This window comes from Gopherus evgoodei, chromosome 2 (genome assembly GCF_007399415.2).
Source record: "Gopherus evgoodei ecotype Sinaloan lineage chromosome 2, rGopEvg1_v1.p, whole genome shotgun sequence".
NCBI lineage: Eukaryota > Metazoa > Chordata > Testudines > Testudinidae > Gopherus > Gopherus evgoodei.
This window is the reverse complement of record NC_044323.1, coordinates 274,616,578-274,636,559: the sequence shown is the minus strand read 5'-3', so window position 1 is coordinate 274,636,559 and position 19,982 is coordinate 274,616,578.

The window sequence follows — 19,982 nt, the reverse complement described above, 5'->3', positions numbered from 1 at the left end:
GGTGATGTTATGGAAAAATAGACCGCAAGACACCTGATTCTAACACTCGGAAAGTTCCATCAGTTAGCCTGGAAACAGGTTGATATAAATGTTAATAAGATGCTAAAAAGAAAAAGGAAACTAAGAGAACAACCTCTGGAAAGTGGGGCACCCTCAAATTTACGGGGTGTAGAAGTACAGGTAAGGAAAAAGAGGTTGGAACCCTTGTGCATATGGATAAGGAGTTAAGTGTGATCAGAACAGCAATGTAAAAAAAACTTCGCTGGTTGGGTAAGTGTGGGAAGACTCCAGCAGGAACCACCTCTCTATTGATGACCACCTATTGAGAAATCCACCAGACTACATCTTTGAGGATTTGAATATGAATACAGAATTGGCTATTCTTTGGGGTCTCTCAGGTTGTGTGGATGGGTATGTGAGTGTAACATATAAGTTATTATACGAACAAGAGCGTTTACTTGTAACTGTGTTTGTAGTCACCATATTAATTCTTTGTGTGCTCTAAAAGTCTCCCAATCTAAGAGAATAATAAAGGGTAATTTTCACCCTTCAAACTGAAAAAATGTGTCTGCACAGGAGCCAAATTCATGGTGAGGTAACACAGAGCTATCAATCAATTCAATAGAAAATAGAGGCTATATATTCATTACTGAGTAGTCAGTGCAGCGTTATGTGGTTTTGCAAAGTACTAAACAATAACATATTCCATTTCTTATGTGCCCCAGGGTTACGTGCATGTGTCTTGCTTAGAAAAGATGAACGCTTTCCCCAGGGAGGCCAGCCACACAGATTGAGAAAGATGGACTAGACTAAACTATCTATTCATACCCCTCCTGTCCTTAAGGATCAACTGCTTAATTTCATCACATGTAAAACTGATCCAGGAGCATTCTGAGTATTTTCTTTCATGTCTTGCTCATTGCTCTGACTGGACTTTGATAGTGAACACAACCTGAATCAGTCATTTCACATTATAGTACATGATGTGGTGAAATCTGACATGCACACAAACGGATGCGATGCATCCTAATATCACGTATCAGATGGAGAAGTTTGAAAGGACATGTTTTCCTGGAAAAAAAGCAGTAGGAGGTCTAGGTGGCACAATGGGTTCACGGAATGGCCTTTCACCTCAGCAAGCGGGGCTGTGTTCACATCTGGCTTCAGTCATAAGAAAAGTCAATTTTGGTATGTCAGTTGAGCTCCTAATGGATATTTGTTCACGTGAACTTCCTAGTAATTCAGCAGAATTTGGCAATTTGTCAGTCCTGCAGGTCAGTGAGCAGTGGAGGTGAGGGAAGGATATTGCCAATCGTGCATGAGGTGCAATGGCAAAGCAGCATGGAAAGCTTGTGTAGCACCTACTTGAACTCTGCCTGGCTCTAATTAATTTACATCTAGACAGAACATACAAGACATCTGGGTATTTTTTCATTTCATATTGAATAAATCAGCCTTAGTTAGAAGTTTTACAGCCACAAATCAGTATTTGCTATGACTTTTTTCCCCTGTTTATATTAGTGCATGCAACATTTAGGGCCCGATTCTCATCTCACTAACACCAGTGTAAATCAAGAGGAGCCAGAGGGGCTATACAGGGATGAAACTGGTGCATAATAAATGAAGTGAGGATCAGGCTGTTAAGCCTTGTAGTAGACTAACATTTAAAGTGGCTGACTGACTACACAAATGCGCTCATGTCTTTTCAAGCTGTTGTGACACAGTGCACTGTAGGAAACACAAAAGTATATTGGATGTTTCAGTATGGTAGAAAGCATGAGCATGGGATTGCAATAGGTAATCAGCTGTCCAACTAGTATTTAGCATATTTGGGTCAGTCACAAACATAACACATAAACACAAACACAGTCTGCTGCCTTCATACCCCAATATTACCAACTGTGTAACCCCATTTCATCTATTCATTCTGCTTTAGCTGTTGTAATAGCCACACAAATTAGGTTTCAGTTCATTTTGTGACCCTAAGAGCATCCCTATAACAGAAGGCAAGGGGCTCCTTGATATCTAGCAATGAGTTTCACCTGGCCTGACCAGCTCAATGTACCTCAACTCACTATTATAAACTGTATCTAAAAAGTGTCAGGTAAGAGGCCATTAGAAAACTAATAACTCCCTGATGGTTAATATTCTTGTGTCATGTATGTGTGGTCAACCCATAAAGGATTATTCAGATATGCAGAATTATTACTAAAATGTGCTTAAACCAGGTATATTAGGGGGAGTTGATAAAATTTTTACAGTCAAAGGAAAGAGGCCACCAACTCAAGCCAGGTGTGGCCAAATTCAGTGGGCTATTCATTTGCATCAGAGGTTACAGGAAGAGATCATTTGCATTGTAAAAAATCACCAGCAAATAGAAGACAGCAAGGAGTCTACACCAGACAGCATGGCATCCCCACCTAGCAGGGGAAAGGAGTTTTATCTGGATGTATTTTTCAAAGAATACATTTCAAAGGTTTACTGGACTATAAAGCGAAATGGAAAGAAATCCATAGTTATTGATTACTGGGCCAGGGCTTTTGTACATTTGAGAAAAGTGGATCCTTCACTCAAGGAGGTTGAAGTCTTTGGGTCCAGGAACTGAATGTAGGTGAGAAACCTGCTTAGGCAAAGACTGTAACTTGCTGAAGTTATGTTTTAGTCTTAAAAACTTTTTTTTCACCTTTGTTTGTAACCTTATCTATCTTTATCTCTTATATTTGAACTCACTGAAAGCTTCTCTTTTTAACTGAACAAGCTTGTTTTACTTTTTATCTAAAACAACCCTATGCTTTGACTGAATTGAAGTTGTTGTTAATGCTAGTCAAGATAACAAACTGCTGTTTCTGTCCCTTTAAAGGAGCAGCAAACTTAATAACTTCCCTGAGTGTTTCAGGCACCCATAATTGCAGGGCAGGTGGTGACACAACCCCTCATTGGTCTAGACTGATCCCCAAAGTGTCACATGTGTACATAACAGCAGACAACAATCATGGTTTAGGAGTAGGGAGGGTGTGTTAAAAGATCATATTTGGTGACAAAGATACAGGGCTATAGTGAATCATAGTCTTCTATCCTATCGTCAAATGAGGCCAGTGTAGATATCACTAATATGCCACTAGCATGATGACTAGTGCACCTCCCATAAAGAGAGGAAATATCTTAGTAAATGTATGTAGCTTAATCTTAGTATTGAACTCAAAGTGATAGTTTAGAGTAACTTCAAGGGGCTGCCATCCCTTGTTCCTTCATTGCACTAACCCTTTGAAGACTAAAGCTCTCCAGGACACATTTAATTGCATCCTAAGCAATCTTCCTCCCTGTAATGGAGTTTGAGGCAGTGATTTAGGAGCGCAGTTGGGAATAATGCTGTGACTCAAACATTTGGTCCAAATTCATCCCTGATGTACTCCTGCTGACATAATAGAATTTCCTTGTGGATGATTTTTTCCCCTTTTGCCTCTCTTTAAATTTAAAACAATTAGGAAGGATCCACCCAAGATATCTGGCTGCTGGCTGGATATTGCTTAGCAAATTCAAGCTGGAACACCTGTGTGTCAAATGTGCACAGCTGCATGTTCATCATGGCTGTTCCATTTGCCGCCAGTTGCAATACTCACTGTAGGAGGATCCATTTTGGGGACACAATCACAAATCTCATTACCTTCAGCTCCTAGTGCAACATGCACTTGCCTTTTCTAAAAAAAGAGCAGAATGTTTATAAATTAAAAAACCCACTACCAATCCAAAACACTACAAGAGGAAGGAGGAGTCACATGTTCCAGATTTTTGTGACATCACTTAATACACTACTGGAAGGCACACAGATACTACAATGATGAATTGAAGAGCCTATATATAACAGAATAAGAAGAGAACTTATGTTTGGATACTCAGAGGAACTGGATTACCTCCTGGTATTGAATTAGCAAATGCAGTGCTCATGAAATGTGTCCTGGTGGAGGCTGATCTATGCACAGCAGAACTATACCACACAGTGCCCACCAATGTGCCTTAACTATCATCTGGGTGGGCCTTTCTCAAATTGAAAGCCTCCGTTTTCATTCAGTCCTTATCCTCTCTACTGAAACTTCTTCAAGGTGTCTATTCTGATGGGAATACCCTCCCATTAGGAACTGATCTGAAATCAGGGCGCCACTTGTGCCCATTCGACATAAGAACATAAGAACGGCCGTACTGGGTCAGACCAATGGTCCATTTAGCCCAGTATCCTGTCTATTGATAGTGGCCAATGCCAGGTGCCCCAGAGGGAGTGAACCTAACAGGCAATGATCAAATGATCTCTCTCCTGCCATCTATCTCCATCCTCTGACAAACAGAGGCTAGGGAAACCATTCCTTACCCATCCTGGCTAATAGCCATAAATGGACTTAATCTCTATGAATTTATCCAGTTCTCTTTTAAACGCTATTATAGTCCTAGCCTTCACAACCTCCTCAGGCAAGGAGTTTCAGGAGTTGACTGTGTGCTGTGTGAAGAAGAGCTTCCTTTTATTCGTTTAAAACCTGCTGCCCATTAATTTCATTTGATGGCCCCTAGTTCTTGTATTATGGGAACAAGTAAATAACTTTTCCTTATCTACTTTCTTCACATCACTCATGATTTTATATATCTCTATCATATCCCTCCTTAGTCTCCTCTTTTCCAAGCTGAAAAGTCCTAGCTTCTTTAATCTCTCCTCATATGGGACTCTTTCCAACCTCCTAATCATTTTAGTTGCCTTTCTCTGAACCTTTTCTAGTGCCAGTATATCTTTTTTGAGATGAGGAGACCACATCTGTATATAGTATTAGAGATGTGGGCGTACCATCCATTTATATAAAGGCAATAAGATATTCTGCGTCTTATTCTCTATCCCCTTTTTAATGATTCCTAATATCCTGTTTGCTTTTTTGACCTCCTCTGCACACTGCATGGATGTCTTCAGAGAACTATCCACTCCAAGATCTTTTTCCTATTTGTTGTAGCTAAATTAGCCCCTATCATATTGTCTGTATAGTTGGGGTTATTTTTTCCAATGTGCATTACTTTACATTTATCCACATTAAATTTCATTTGCCATTTTGTTGCCCAATCACTGAGTTTTGTGAGATCTTTTTGAAGTTCTTCACAGTCTGCTTTGATCCTATCTTGAGCAATTTAGTATCATCTGCAAACTTTGATTTTGTATAGTAATACTAAGGCACAAACTAAGGCAAACTTTGCCACCTCACTTTTTACCTCTTTCTCCAGATCATCTATGAATAAGTTGAATAGCTTTACAGGAGTAACTGAGAGCAGAATTTGGCCCACTATTTTTCAAAGGCCTGGTAAGATGAAAAGATAAAAGTGGCTAGTGAAAATCCTGTTTTGTTTTTGGAATCTATTGTTTCTTTCCTGGCTTGTTCATCCAGTCATTTGAAACGAAAGCATGTTTTTAGCTTCCGAAACTATGTGAGAACAAAAGAACAGTTTTATTGCCCTTATTTAACAGAGATGTAAACATTTAATATTTACTGGCATTAATTGTTACAATAGATGTTTTAGAGGGTTCTTTATATTCTGCATGGGACACTTTAAAGATTTTACAACCTCTTAGACATATTAAAAACTATTCTGTCAACAAGTGTATGGAATGCCTACAGCTTGTCTCCCCAGTCATTCTCAGACGGTTACAGTTGTCTTTCATGCTGATTTAAATGAAGGATTATATTTATTCAGGCATAAATATTTGATAGAAATGGTACAATTTTACCAATGCCATTAATAAAGGAGCATAGATTAAAGGAGTATTCAGGTTGTTTGTTAGCTTTTTAATGTGCTTCTGGCATTCTAACAAATACTATCAATTGCCAGTGATCTCTCATGCAAATAATAAATTGATTTATAAAACAGAAGGAAGTTTCATAACAGTAACTCTGTTCCAGAGGGTATTATAATAACTGCAACCACAGTAGAAATGTTCATTTAAATTGATCACTTTTCTTTGTAAAATCAAACTTCTAAAATCCATAAACAAAGTAACAGACAATCAGACACAAGAAAGTAACATCCTCTGCAGATGTTTCATGGCAGACAAGTATTGTGTCAGGTTTTGTAAGCTAAGCAGGGTTGAACCTGGCCAGTATTTGGATGAGAACTCTCCAAGGAAACATACACATGGGAGGAAATGGTGTTGCTGATTCAGTAGATGGTATTCTTTTCTCTGAGCACTAATGAAAGAATTTCTCAGAGTGGTATTAGGAAGCATTGTGCTTTAGAGGCATGTCTTTTGGATCAGAGGCAGAACCAAGATCCTGAGCAGTTCTGGTCATTAAAATATCCTACAGTGCATTTTTCCAGTTGCAGGAGTGTTACCCTATTGTGCTAGCTACCTTTCAACATAGGCAATTATATTCTCCTGGCATCAAGTGATTCCAGAAATCCGAGAAGAATTTATGGCATAAGAATTGATGGTCTTCCCCTTAATTTTTATGTGGCTTAAAGATGTATGAAATCATATTGCCTTGTTTTCTTGTTTTGAAGACAATGGTTCCTATCCAGGATACTTTCTCTCTGGGTTGGCAATGGGACAATTATTCTTATGAGTAATGAAGCACATCAGAACCAGTTTCTCTTTTCTCACTCTCCTCTTTTTCTTGCTTAGAGAACTTGGAAACCAGCCAGACAATCTTCCATTGTCTATTTCAGGCATCACAATAAAAGAAGTATTTCCTACATGAAGGGGAAAGACTTGCCTGAAGGACCCTGTTTACTGGTACAAGATGGCTAATAGAAACCATCAAAAGCAGAAATGCTAATAAGCTTATTTATGTTGAAATGAACAAATTACTGTTAATGTTTTTCAGCTTTTTGATCAATTTATGTAGCATTTTTTAAATTAACTCAGAACTGTATGTATTCCATGTGGATAAAAAACAAACATTTTTCTCAGAGGCATATTGTCCAAGTATAGTAGGTATGGGATTCTCCGGCACAAGGCAATTCTGAGTCACGGGTGGTAGGACAGATCTGACACTTTCCAGATGTATAATTGTATACTGCATCTCTGAGACCTCAAGACTTGACATTAATTCACTTCTCAGCAGAAGGGTTCATTAGCATGGCACCTACATACAGTGGTGATGGCTATTCTACAAATACTTAAGCTGATAGATCAGATAGAAAAATGTAACTTTTCATTATAGCTGTTCTTTGCAAAAACAAACAACGAAACAAACAAAAACCTTATTCAGTGCTTGTCACTAGTCACAACCATTCTACTATCTGACTGTTAAAGAAAATGAAACAAAAAAGGACACCCTACCCTTCTGTGTGGCTAACTATAATTAGCATTGCTTTATTTGTGTAGCGGCAAGTACTTTGGATGATTTATAGACAGACAGATGGAGAAAGTCCATGAACTAAAGATCTTACAATCTCAGGGCCTATCCAGGAAGTATCAGTGGTTAAACTGTTTCAGACACTGCCCAGTAAATAGATGTTTAACTTTTTTACATATTACTGAAAGGTTCAATTCAGTGTAGACCTTAACAAGAAAGAAATATATTCCTGCATGCACAGCAAGGCTTGCTTCTCAGCATGTAGTAGCACTGCTTTAGGTTCTGGACGTGTGGCTTACCAGCAGCTGCCTTTGCTGTGTATCTTCTGTTACTCATGCAGGTTCTGCATTAGGAGTAATGATTTTCTTACAAAATGGCTGCTGCATGAAGAAGTTTTGTCTCCAGGATTGGGGTGTGTGTGGAACTGCCCCTGGTCAAATGTACTCCCCATCCACTCCCTGCACCAATTTTCAATGTATATGCTAGTGTTCAAACTGGGTGTGCAGGGACTGGGTCAGGAACTGGGTTCTCTGTGCAAAAGGTACTGAGTGGTTTTGTGCATATGTATAATATCACTATGCACTGGGTCTGGTGTAGAAATGTGCTAGACAGTGGAAGGAGAGGCTCTATAGCTTTTTGCAGGATCTGGCCTATGAATATTAATTACATTTGTTTTGTTTTCCTTGTTCTATCCCTGATTACTGAGGTTTATATTTTTAACAGTTTATTGTAACGTTTCTCTGGACGTTCCAATTGAAAATTTCAGTCTTGCAATGGTCTGGAACAGGCAAATACAACTAGATTGGATATCAGTTTTTTTCCATTGGTTGGGATCTACTTTTTTTGCTCATCCTTGCTTTTTAACTTGCTCCTTTTCTTTCACTATATGTAAATGACAGGTGGGCCTAACTTGCATCATTATATGTGCATCCCATGACAAAGAGCTGGTCCCCTTTTCAAACCTATCAGTTTACATTTAATGGGAAAGAATATGTTGTGGCATAGCTTTTTAAACAAGTATGTAAAGGGAGTCAGATGGTGTTCCTGGAGTTTGAAGCTTAAATCAACCAGTGAAGAGGAAAATGGATTTAACCTCATTAAGCACATCCAAATGTGACATTGCCTTACTCCAAGAAACACATTTCATAACTGAGAAGGCTGAAAAACTCAAAGGTGGTTGAATGAACCATGAATTTTCTTCATGTTTTTCCAAAAAATCAAGAGCAGTCTCCATTCTTGTAAGGAAAAATTTACAGTTTAAGCTATTGGACTTCAGACAAGAAAAGTATGAAGGCTGGCAATCATTAAAGCTAATATACATGAGGCAGATTTAAACATTGCTAATATATATGCTCCAGTTGTGGATGCTCTCAATTTTTTCCAGATGCTGTCTTAGCAAATATAAGACATGAGTGTCAACGGTGTTATCACAGAGGGAGATTTAAGTCTGACAATAGATTTGATATTGTACAGATATAGAGGAGTATATCCAGAAAAAAAAATCAAGCCACAAATGAAGCTTCTTCAACTTTAAAAAAGGTGGTGAAAGATTTAGGTTTGTTGAAGCATTCAACTTACCATTTTTTCCTTCTCCCCTTACGCCTTAATAGAGGGTTCGTTACTTTCCTGAGTCAAACAGTATATCGCATTGCACTACATCTTAAGATAGAAGTATCATGGTAACCTTGGATCCTGCACTTCAATATTTAGCCATTAGTAAGGAATGATCATTCCTCAAATATTTAGTACTTTTACCACGTAAATGTCTCTTCTGTAAATAACCCAGAACTTGTAATTTCTCTTTCAGGGTATTTGCAGAATGTCATTCCCATTCAAGGCAATTATTGATGCAGCAGGCAAAGAGCAGCTGGAGATTCCAAAGCTGATACTTTACTTCCCTTGATTTCTGATTCAGACTGAGTAAGTCAATCTGGCAACTTTACAGATACTTCAAAGATTGCACCTTACCAAGTAATAACTATAGTTCTATGAACCCAAGAGGCTAATTTCCTGTGCCAAACTTGTCTGTAAGTAACCATCATTAACACTCAGTGGGGGAATATGCCATAGAGATATTTCAAGGAGCCTAAAAGTGAAATATCCAAATTGTTTCCTTAGGACCAGGTTGTAGTTGGTCCTCACACTTGAGTAGTGATGCGAGGAGGAGCCTTCCCTCTCTATGAACCTGTCTGCTGCTGAATCTCCTAAGCTTCTCCAGGCAGAACTTACTGGCTGTGTGGTTATATGTACCAGGCATGTCCTAACATTCAAAGTATTTGCAGAACTTCAGTGAACGTAATGACACTCTTTGGTGGTGCATCAGCTAAGAGCATATGGAGATTCCAGAGTTCATACTTCACTTCCTCAGAATTCTGACAAAAAATTGAGTGAGTCAGTCTGGAAGCAACAGAATATTAATGAACAAGGGCAGAAAAGCAGATATAAGGGAGAGAGGGTTACTGTGGTCTCCCTCTCTTTTTCTTTATCCTATTGGCACTTTTATGCTTTTGAACATCTTAAAATATCCCTATTAAATATATATTTAAAAGATTAACTGATTTATTTTTATAACATGCTGGTTCATAAAAATGCCAGCTTGTCAGAATTAAAAAATGAAGTCTTTTTTATTTATTTTCATTCAAAGGCATCTGGCTGTGGAACAAGCTCCCAGAGGAACTCAGATTAATCAGGAGCTTCACCACCACTAGAACATGCTTCAAGATCCTTCTGAGAAAACTGTTCCAGGTGGATAGATTAAAAAAAACCAAGATGATCAAACAACAAACAGCTCCTCCCAAAAAACAAATACATAAATTGCCTCCTAAAATTTATAAGAACAGAAGAACAGCCATACTGTTAGACCAAAGGTCCACCTAGCCCAGTATCCTGTCTTCTGACAGTGGCCAATGCCAAGTGTCCCAGAGGGAATGAACAGAACAGGTAATCATCAAGTGATCCATCCCCTGTTGCCCATTCCCAGCTTCTGGCAAACAGAGGCTAGGGACACCATCCCTGCCCATCCTGGCTAATAGCCATTGATGAACCTATCCTCCATGAACGTATCTAGTTCTTTTTTGAACTCTGTAACAGCCTTGGCCTTCACAACATCCTCTGACAAGGAGTCCCACAGGTAGACTGTGCATTGTGTGAAGAAATACTTCCTTTTGTTTGTTTTAAACTTGCTGCCTATTCATTTTATTTGGTGACCTCTAGTTGGTGTATTATGTGAAGGAGTAAATAACACTTACTTATTTACTTTCTCCACACCAATCATGATTTTATAGACTATCCATATTCCCCCTTAGTCGTCATTTTTCCAACCTGAAAAGTCCAAGTCTTATTAATCACTCCTTATATGGAAGCCTAATAATTTTTATTTCACTTTTCTGAACCTTTTTTAATTCCAATATATCTTTTTTGAGATGGGACGACCACATCTGCATGCAGTATTCAAGATGTGGGCGTACCACGGATTTATATAGAGGCAATATATTTTCTGTCTTACTATCTATTCCTTTCTTAATGGTTCCCAACATCCATTGAGTGGATGTTTTCAGAGAACTATTCACAATGACTCCAAGGTCTTTTTCTTGAGTGCTAACAGCTAATTTAGACCCCATCATTTTATATGCATAGTTGGGATTATGTTTTCCAATGTGCATTACTTTGCATTTATCAACATTGAATTTCATCTGCCATTTTGTTGCCCAGTCACCCAGATTTGTGAGCTCCTTTTGTAGTCTTCGCAGTCTGCCTGGGACTTAACAACCTTGAGTAGTTTTGTATCATCTACAAATTTTGCCACTTCACTGTTCAGCTCAAATAGACTCTCCTATAGCCTGGAAAGGAGAAGAGCAGAAGTTTCCATGAAGTCCTCTAGAGACCTTGTCATATAGATCAGATTTACTTGGGGAGTATTTGGATACTATGGCGATAGGGGACCCTACACAAAACACTGAAGATGGACTAACCTTTTGACTTTCTCAGATATTGCTAAACTTGTTTCTCCATCTTTGTTATAAATCCCTTACTCTTTACTGGAAGTCTGTTAAAGTAGTGTGTGTTTGTGTCTCTTATTGGTGGACATACTACACATACAGAGAAAGCTTTGCATTAAACAATGATTTTGGTGGGAAATTTATGTGAACAAGAATGTCAGCAGTAGCAGAATTAGGGCCTGCGATCCTGTCTTCCTCACACATTATGGGTGAAATTTACTCCCCTGCAAAAGGCCAGCATGAGTCCAATGCACCAGATATGCCCCACTTACTCTCCATTTTGGTAGTTTAAGTGAGATTTAGGTGGCTCATGGGGTAAGTTTCACCCGCCAAGAGGAACAAGATAAATATGCAGCTGTTATTTTCCATGTGTTGTTAAATCCTGATTTCTGCATTTCCTCTCAGCTTTCCTATGGTGGAAAACATGCAGCATCCTTGTCCATGGAGCCATACTGATAAGAAGCAAAGTCTGAGTCCGTCATAAGCTTGTGGGGCCGGTGTCCGTTGATGCCTACTGTTGGATTGGTTAGAAGACATAGCAACCAGTTCAACTAGGATGAAGTCATCTTATTTGTGAGCTAATTCACTGGTCTCTCCACTCTTCACCAGCCTCCACACTAGGCTGTTACAGGTCAGTTGTTAACCTCATCAGTAGCACCTACTGCCTTGTGTTTATACATCTATTATGAAATAATAAGGCACTTACGTTTGAAGGGAAATGGAGTCAGTATTGCATCTTTTCATCTTTCTTTTACTCTTTCACAATGACAAGGGCTGGATAAGTGGAGCTCTTAAAAGAAATGTCCCAAAACAAAGACATAGTTAGGTTGGAACTGAAAGCCAATGGAATGTGGCTGTTTATTTGATGAAGAATGAGTCATTTTATATAGGGACACCAGGGAAAGTGTTCCTTTTGCACCATTCTTTGGCGCAATCACAATGCAGAGCTTTTCCTTCTTTGTCCTGAAATTCAGATTGAACCCAATAGTTAAAGAGTTGCTATAGTTAATGTGGAAAGTTCTTGGTCTTCCACAGTTACCAGAGAGGACCAGGCTGTGCTGCAGTTGGGAGCTTAATAAACATAGGAATTCCTGGTTAGAGAGTTGTCTAGTTGCTGTTTAAAGCATGGCTCTTTGTGTCTAGGTCCTCACACTACAGCCATCACCCCAAGCACACAGAATATCTGGTGCATATCTGCAAGTTGTAGCTTTCTGCATGCAAGCACTTGTGTTCATGCACCCCAGACTTGAGTGCACCAGATAGGTGTTTTGAACACACAATTCCTGAATGTCACTGTTTTTAGAATGTGTGCCTTAGTATTACTATACAAAATCAAGTGTCATAAATGCTGAAAGAAGCTTTCGCCCTCATTTAAATATAGGCAGGGTCTGAATGAAAGCTTCTGACATCTCGCTGGTAGGGGGAGAGACTTGGGTGTGTTTATGTAAATACAGTTTGCTCCTGCTCTGCTTAGATATTCATTACATAAAGCAGTGTCAAAATAATCAATTTTGGCTGGTGTTAGGTACAAATCACTTTAGTGCTGAATGAAGGGGTAGTGAAATGCTGTTACTAATTATTGTGGGAATACAGGGCAGCAGGACTTAACCTGTCAAATGAGGTGAGGGGTCACCTTCAGCTGAAATGATGTTAAGCCAGGGGCTCGAATGCCAGAGCTCTGTGAAAGTAAAAGGGGTGGGAACAGGCATCCCTAGCTAGGAGGCTGCCCACTTTCAAGGGTCCTCCCTACTGGTCAATGAATAGAGATAAGAGCTAAAAATCACTAAGAGATGAAATAACTTGAGATGGGGCTGTGTTTCTGCCCGGCCTGCAAAGAGCTGACAATTACTAAGAGACTGATGTGCAGAGGTCACAGCAGAGAGGCAACTGACAGTCAGCTAGTGAATGAGTGGCTGGTGCAGCAGAGAAGCATGATGAGCATCCAGCAAGGTGGCTGGTGAGCGGCCGATGGAATCAGTGAGCAGGTGGCTGGTGAGCGGCCAGCAGGATGGCTGACAGAGAGGGGTGGCAAGAGAGTGCCTGAGCAGCAAAGCAAGTAAGGCACCTCTTAGACTCATAGACTCATAGGTCAGAAGGGACCAATATGATCATCTAGTCTGACCTCCTGCACAAGGCAGGCCACAGAACCCTACCCATCCACTTTTATAACAACCCCTAACCTAGGACTGAGTTATTGAAATCCTCAAAACTGGTTTGAAGACCTCAAACTGCAGAGAATCCACCAGCAAGCGACCCATGCCCCATGCTGCAGAGGAAGGTGAAAAACCTCCAGGGCCCCTGCCAATCCGCCCTGGAGGAAAATTCCTTCCCAACCCCAAATATGGCGATCAGCTAAACCCTGAGCATGTGGGCAAGACTCACCCGCCAGCACCCAAGAAGGAATTCTCTGCAGTAACTCAGTTCCTATCCCATCCCATCCAACATCTCCCCGCAAACCACTGAGCAGACTTATCTGGTGATAATCCAAGATCAGTTGCCCAAATTAAACTATCCCATCATAACATCCCCTCCATATACTTATCAAGTTTAGTCTTGAAGCCAGATAAGTCTTTTGCCCCCACTACTTCCCTCGGAAGGCTGTTCCAAAACTTCACTCCCTTAATGGTTAGAAACCTTCGTCTAATTTCAAGTCTAAACTTCCTAATATCCAGTTTGTACCCATTCGTCCTCGTGCCTACATTAGTACTAAACTTAAATAATTCCTCTCCCTCCCTAACGTTAACCCCCCTGATATATTTATATAGAGCAAGCATATCCCCCCGCAGCCTTCTTTTGGCCAGGCTAAACAAGCCAAGCTCTTTGAGTCTCTTTTCATAAGGCAGGTTTTCCATTCCTCGGATCATCCTAGTAGCCCGTCTCTGGACCTGTTCCAGTTTGAATTCATCCTACTTGAACATGGGACACCAGAACTGCACACAATATTCCAGATGGGGTCTCACCAGCGCCTTATATAACGGTACTAACACCTCCTTATCCTTGCTGGAAATACCTCGCCTAATGCATCCTAAAATCGCATTTGCTTTTTTAACAGCCATATCACATTGGCGGCTCATAGTCATCCTGCTATCGACCAATACCCCAAGGTCCTTCTCCTCCTCTGTCGCTTCCAACTGATGCGCCCCCAACGTATATCTAAAATTCTTATTATTAATCCCTAAGTGCATGACCTTGCACTTTTCACTATTGTATTTCATCCTATTACTCTTACTCCAGTTCACAAGGTGGTCCAGATCTTCCTGAATAGTATCCCTGTCCTTCTCCGTGTTAGCAATACCCCCCAACTTCGTGTCATCCACAAACTTTATTAGCACATTCCCGCTCTTTGTGCCAAGGTCGGTAATAAAAAGGTTAAATAAGATCGGTCCCAAAACCGATCCTTGAGGGACTCCACTAGTAACCTCCTTCCAGCCTGACAGTTCACCCTTCAAGACGACCCGCTGGAGTCTCCCCTTTAACCAGTTCCTTATCCACCTTACAACTTTCATATTCATCCCCAACTTTTCCAATTTAACTAACAGTTCCCCATGCGGAACCGTGTCAAATGCCTTACTGAAATCGAGGTAAATTAGATCTACCGCATTTCCTTTATCTAAGAAATCCGTCACCTTCTCAAAGAAGGAGATCAGATTGGTTTGGCACGATCTACCTTTAGTAAATCCATGTTGCAGTTCGTCCCAATTACCATTGACCTCTATGTCCTTGACTACTTTCTCCCTTAAAATTTTTTCCAAGACCTTACACACTACAGACGTCAAGCTAACAGGCCTATAATAACCCGGATCACTTTTCTTCCCTTTCTTAAAAATAGGGACTACATTAGCAATTCTCCAGTCGTACGGCACAACCCCCGAGTTTATCGATTGCTTAAAAATTCTCACTAACGGGCTCGCAATTTCACGGGCCAGTTCCTTTAATATCCTCGGATGGAGATTGTCCGGGCCCTCCGATTTTGTCCCATCAAGCTGTTCAAGTTTGGCCTCTACCTCAGATGCGGTAATATCCACTTCCATATCCACATTCCCGTTTATCATCCCTCCATCATCGCTAAACTCCTCACTTGTCTTATTAAAAACTGAGGCAAAGTACTTATTTAGATATTGGGCCATGCCTAGGTTATCCTTAACCTCCATTCCATCCTCAGTGTATAGCGGCCCCACTTCTTCTTTCTTTGTTTTCTTCTTATTTATGTGGCTGTAGAACCTTTTACTATTGGTTTTGATTCCCTTTGCAAGGTCCAGTTCAATGCGGCTTTTAGCCTTCCTCACTTTATCCCTACATGTTCTGACCTCACCGAGGTAGCTTCCCTTGCTAATCCCGCCTTTCTTCCACTCCCTGTAAGCTTTCTGCTTTCTCCTAATCCCCTCTCTGAGTTGCTTGCCCACCCCCCTCAAGGATGGGAGGTGAACTCTGCAGATACACCTCTGAACTCTGGGTCTGCACTGACCTAGGACAGCAACTGTGAGTGGGGTGCAGAGGAGGACCAGGCACATCAAAGGGACTTTTGGGTTTGTCATAAACAGATAAGAAAAGTTAATAGCACAGAAGTACTTTATATCTCTTTGACTGTAAAGGGTTAACAAGTTCAGTAAGCCTGGCTGTCACCTGACCAGAGGACCAATCAGAGGACATGATACTTTCAAATCTTGAGGGAGGGAAGTTTTTGTGCTGTGCTGTTAGTTTTGGTTGTTGTTCACTCTGGGGGCTCAGAGGGACCAGACGTGCAACCAGGTTTCTCTCCAATCTCTCCAATACAGGCTCTTATAAGTTCAGACTAGTGAGTACTAGGTAGATAAAGCGAGTTAGGCTTATGGTTGTTTTCTTTATTTGCAAATGTGTATTTGGTTGGAAGGAGTTCAAATGTGCATTTGGCTGAAAGGAGTTCAAATTGGTATTTTGCTGAAAAGATTTTAACTTGTACTTGTATACTTAGGCTGGGAAGGTATTCCCAGTGTCTATAGCTAAAGACCTTGTACCTATTCCATTTTAAATTTACAAAGATAATTTTTACTGTTTTTTCTTTCTTTAATTAAAAGCTTTTCTTGTTTAAGAACCTAATTTTTTTTTTATTCTGGTGAGACCCCAGGGGACTGGGTCTGGATTCACCAGGGAATTGGTGGGGAGAAAGGAGGGACGAGGGAGAGAGAGGCTGATTTCTCTCTGTGCCAGGATTACTTTCTCTCTCAGGGAGAATCTGGGAGGGGAAGAGAGAAGGAGGGAGGAAGGTGAATTGTCCTCTCTGTTTAAAGATTCAAGGAGTTTGAATCACAGTGATCTTCCAGGATAACCAGGGAGGGGAAATCTGGGAGAAGCAACGGTGGGGGAAAGGGTTTACTTTCCTTGTGTTAAGATCCAGAGGATCTGGGTCTTGGGAGTCCCCAGGCAAGGTTTTGGGGGAACCAGAATGTACCAGGCACTGGAATTCCTGGTTGGTGGCAGCGCTACAGGTATTAAGCTTAGAGGAATTCATGCTGGTACCCCATCTTTTGGACTCTAAGGTTAAGAGTGGGGAATTGTACCATGACAGGGTTGCTGGACTTAAGAACCTGAGGGGAACATAGGTGTGGGTGAGTCTTCTGCTCATGGTTTGTGTTTATTAACCCTGTTTGTGGTGTTTTCCCAAATTAATGCTAAGTTCCTTCCCTCTTTTTATTAACAGTTTCTTTTCTACACTCAGACTCTGTGCTTGCGCACGGGAAGTATTGCCTCCCATAGGCACCAAGAGGTGGTGTGTAAATTTGCCAGGTTACTGGGTGAGGGCTCGAGCTGGTTCTGTGTTGTATTGATGGAAAGGAACCCCTAGATATTGAACCTGGACCTGGATGCATCTGGCTGCACCTGGCAGAAGGATTCCACAAGTAGGAGCCTGTACAAGATTTCAAGTTGGAAGTCTCTGAAGCTTGTGATGCGCTTCCTCAGCTAGCAGAAGTATGTAACCAACACACCTTCTGGGTGTGATGTTCTGTCCCATCTAGTGAGAGAGAGAGAGAGAGAGAGAGAGGAAAGAAAAAAGAGAGAGAGAAAAAAAAGAAAAAAGAGAGAGAGACAGAAAAATTAATAAGTCTTCTCTACAGCCTTAGCTAAGAGGCTGTTGGCAGCTAAATGCAGTAGAGGCTCATGCATTTAGCTCCAGAGGTCCCTGGTTCGATCCCACCCACTGATGACCAGGATCTGTCAGTGTTACAAGAGAGTGCCTAAGCATCTGTTGGTAGAATGATTGAAATATAATCGGCACTTGAGACCCAATGTCAAGCGCTGCTTTACATTCTGCCCCTTCGATCCTCACAGTCACCTCTACTTGAGGCCCTATCAGTCCTGAAGGGATCCAAGCTGGACTGTCTCTGCTAGGAAAGCCTTCAAGTCTGATGGGTCTGGGTGTCCCCCTTTCCCCAACCCTTTGGCAGTTCCTCAACCCCTCCCAACTGATCCTCAGCTTTCCATACATACACTAAGGAGGGATTTTCTTCATTACAACATTTGGCAGCACTGTGTTCATCCTGACCATACCAGTAGCAGAAGAATTGTCCCTTTGCCCGGGTGGGATGGTGTCTCTAAATGTTGGCTTCTCCATCGCCACAGCCAGAGGCTCTTGATTCCTGGAAGTCTTAGCTCAGTCAATGGTACTTTGCAGCTCAGCTATCTGTTCTGTCAGGGCCTACATTTCTTGGGCCTGTTCCTCTCTGGTGCTTACCATCAGTGCAATGGCTGTTTGTGCACTGGCTGGTTCAGAGGGTTGGGCTTCCCAAAACTCACTGGCAGCCTGCCTTTCTACCTCCTTTCTGACCTCTTTTATCAGCTGGGAGTAACTTAGGGGATGTTCCTGTTGTTCTCTTAACTGGAGATGAAGTAGAATCGGGTTCTGATATTGAGTTCCTCTTACAATTTAAGCCAGTCTGGTCTGATCCATCTGCTCAGCAGTCCCTGCTCCCCTCTTGACAGCTCTCTGAAGCAGTATCTCCAGCCTCTCTTTATAAGCTGAAACCTTCTCGTCCTTTTGCTGTTGGGAATTAAGGAACTTATAATAGCTGTCTTCACAGCCCTCTATGTTCCCAAAGGTGTGCTTGAGGGCCTCTAGGCAGTCCTTCACACTGACCCCAGGGTTAGTGAGCCTCAAGGTGTGAATCACATCTAATGCTGGGCCCTGAGGCTCTCTACTAGACATCTATGCTTTACTACATCTGGTACAGCCCACTCATTTCCCTGGTTTGTTCTAAATAGGGTTCAAACTCCTCTTACTCAGGTATTTGGATGAAACCCTCAGCAAATAACTTTACCTTACGATAGGCCCTTGACATAGCTTGGGACAACACAACCTTTCCCAGTGCTTGCCCTAGTGCTTTTTCCTAATCATTGGTCATGGCTTCAGCCTCGAGCTAGGAATACTCCTCCTACCCCTCTTACTGTCACATAGGTCCGTCATTTGAGCCGCTGGCTTAATGATGTCCTTTCATCTGAAGGTGACCCCCCCTCGTTTGGGACAGGCTAAGCACAATCCTGCTTCCCTGTATTCCTACAATAATTACATTTTGGTAACAGCATTTCACTACCTCTGCGTTCAATACTAAAGTGATTTGTCTGCAGCACCAGCCAAAAGTGATTACTTTTATACTGTCCTATGTGCTGAATATCTAAGCAGAGCAGGAGCAAATTGTATTTACATAAACACATGAAGTCTCTCCCCTCCTCCCAGCTAGCTGTCAGGGAAGCATTCATTCAGAGCCTGCTTACATAAAAAACAAATTGAATTCAGTACTGTACAAAAATGTGGCACTGCGTGAATGCACGAGAAAAAAATAGCAACATTACTATATATGAGACTACGGGCTAATCCTGCCTTGATCTGTGCCAAAGAATTGGGGATGGGGAAAAGAGGGTATAGGAAGTGGTTTTCTTCCCACAAGCAGCAGGCCAGAATTTCACCATTGCACCACACAGAGCACTAAGAGACAGAGAGAGAATGCTGGACAACTCATGCAGCACCTGCAAAAGAATGTGACCTATGCATTTAGGGCATGTCCAGCCCCTAAACTGGCAACAGCTTACATTGCTATCAGCTGCACCAGCTAGCCTGGCAGAGGCTCAGAGGAACAACAACAAACAATTCCCTAGCCCATCTCTTGGAATCTTGCCCTTGCTGATAGGATTCCTGTGGCAGCCAGGGCTAGATATAGCTCTGTTACAACCTTTCAGTCATTGTCTAATACCAGAAGGCAGAATGAACTAGTGAGTAGCACATGGGACTGGGTTGTAGGAGACTTGGGTTTTATTTTTTTGCCAGTGTCATGCTGCGTGAGTCACTTTCCCATTAAATAAAATGGAGATAACGATACTGACCTTCTTTCTAAAGTGCTTTGAGATCTACAGATGGAAAACTCTAGATAACAGCTAGGTATTATTAAATGAAAAACCTCACTTTTTATTGTATAGAAGGGATTCTCCCCCCCTACCATTTTAAGCCTCCTTACACAAATAATAATTTTCAGCTTGTGTCTGAAGAATACCTGTCCTCTTTACTTCCTCACTGTTTGGGAAAGAGCTAACCTTCCTATTCCCTAACAGAAGAAAACAAACAACCTTCCTACGTGATTGATTGTAAAAACTCAATGAACTAGCCTGGCTATAATTACTACATAAACACAGTCCC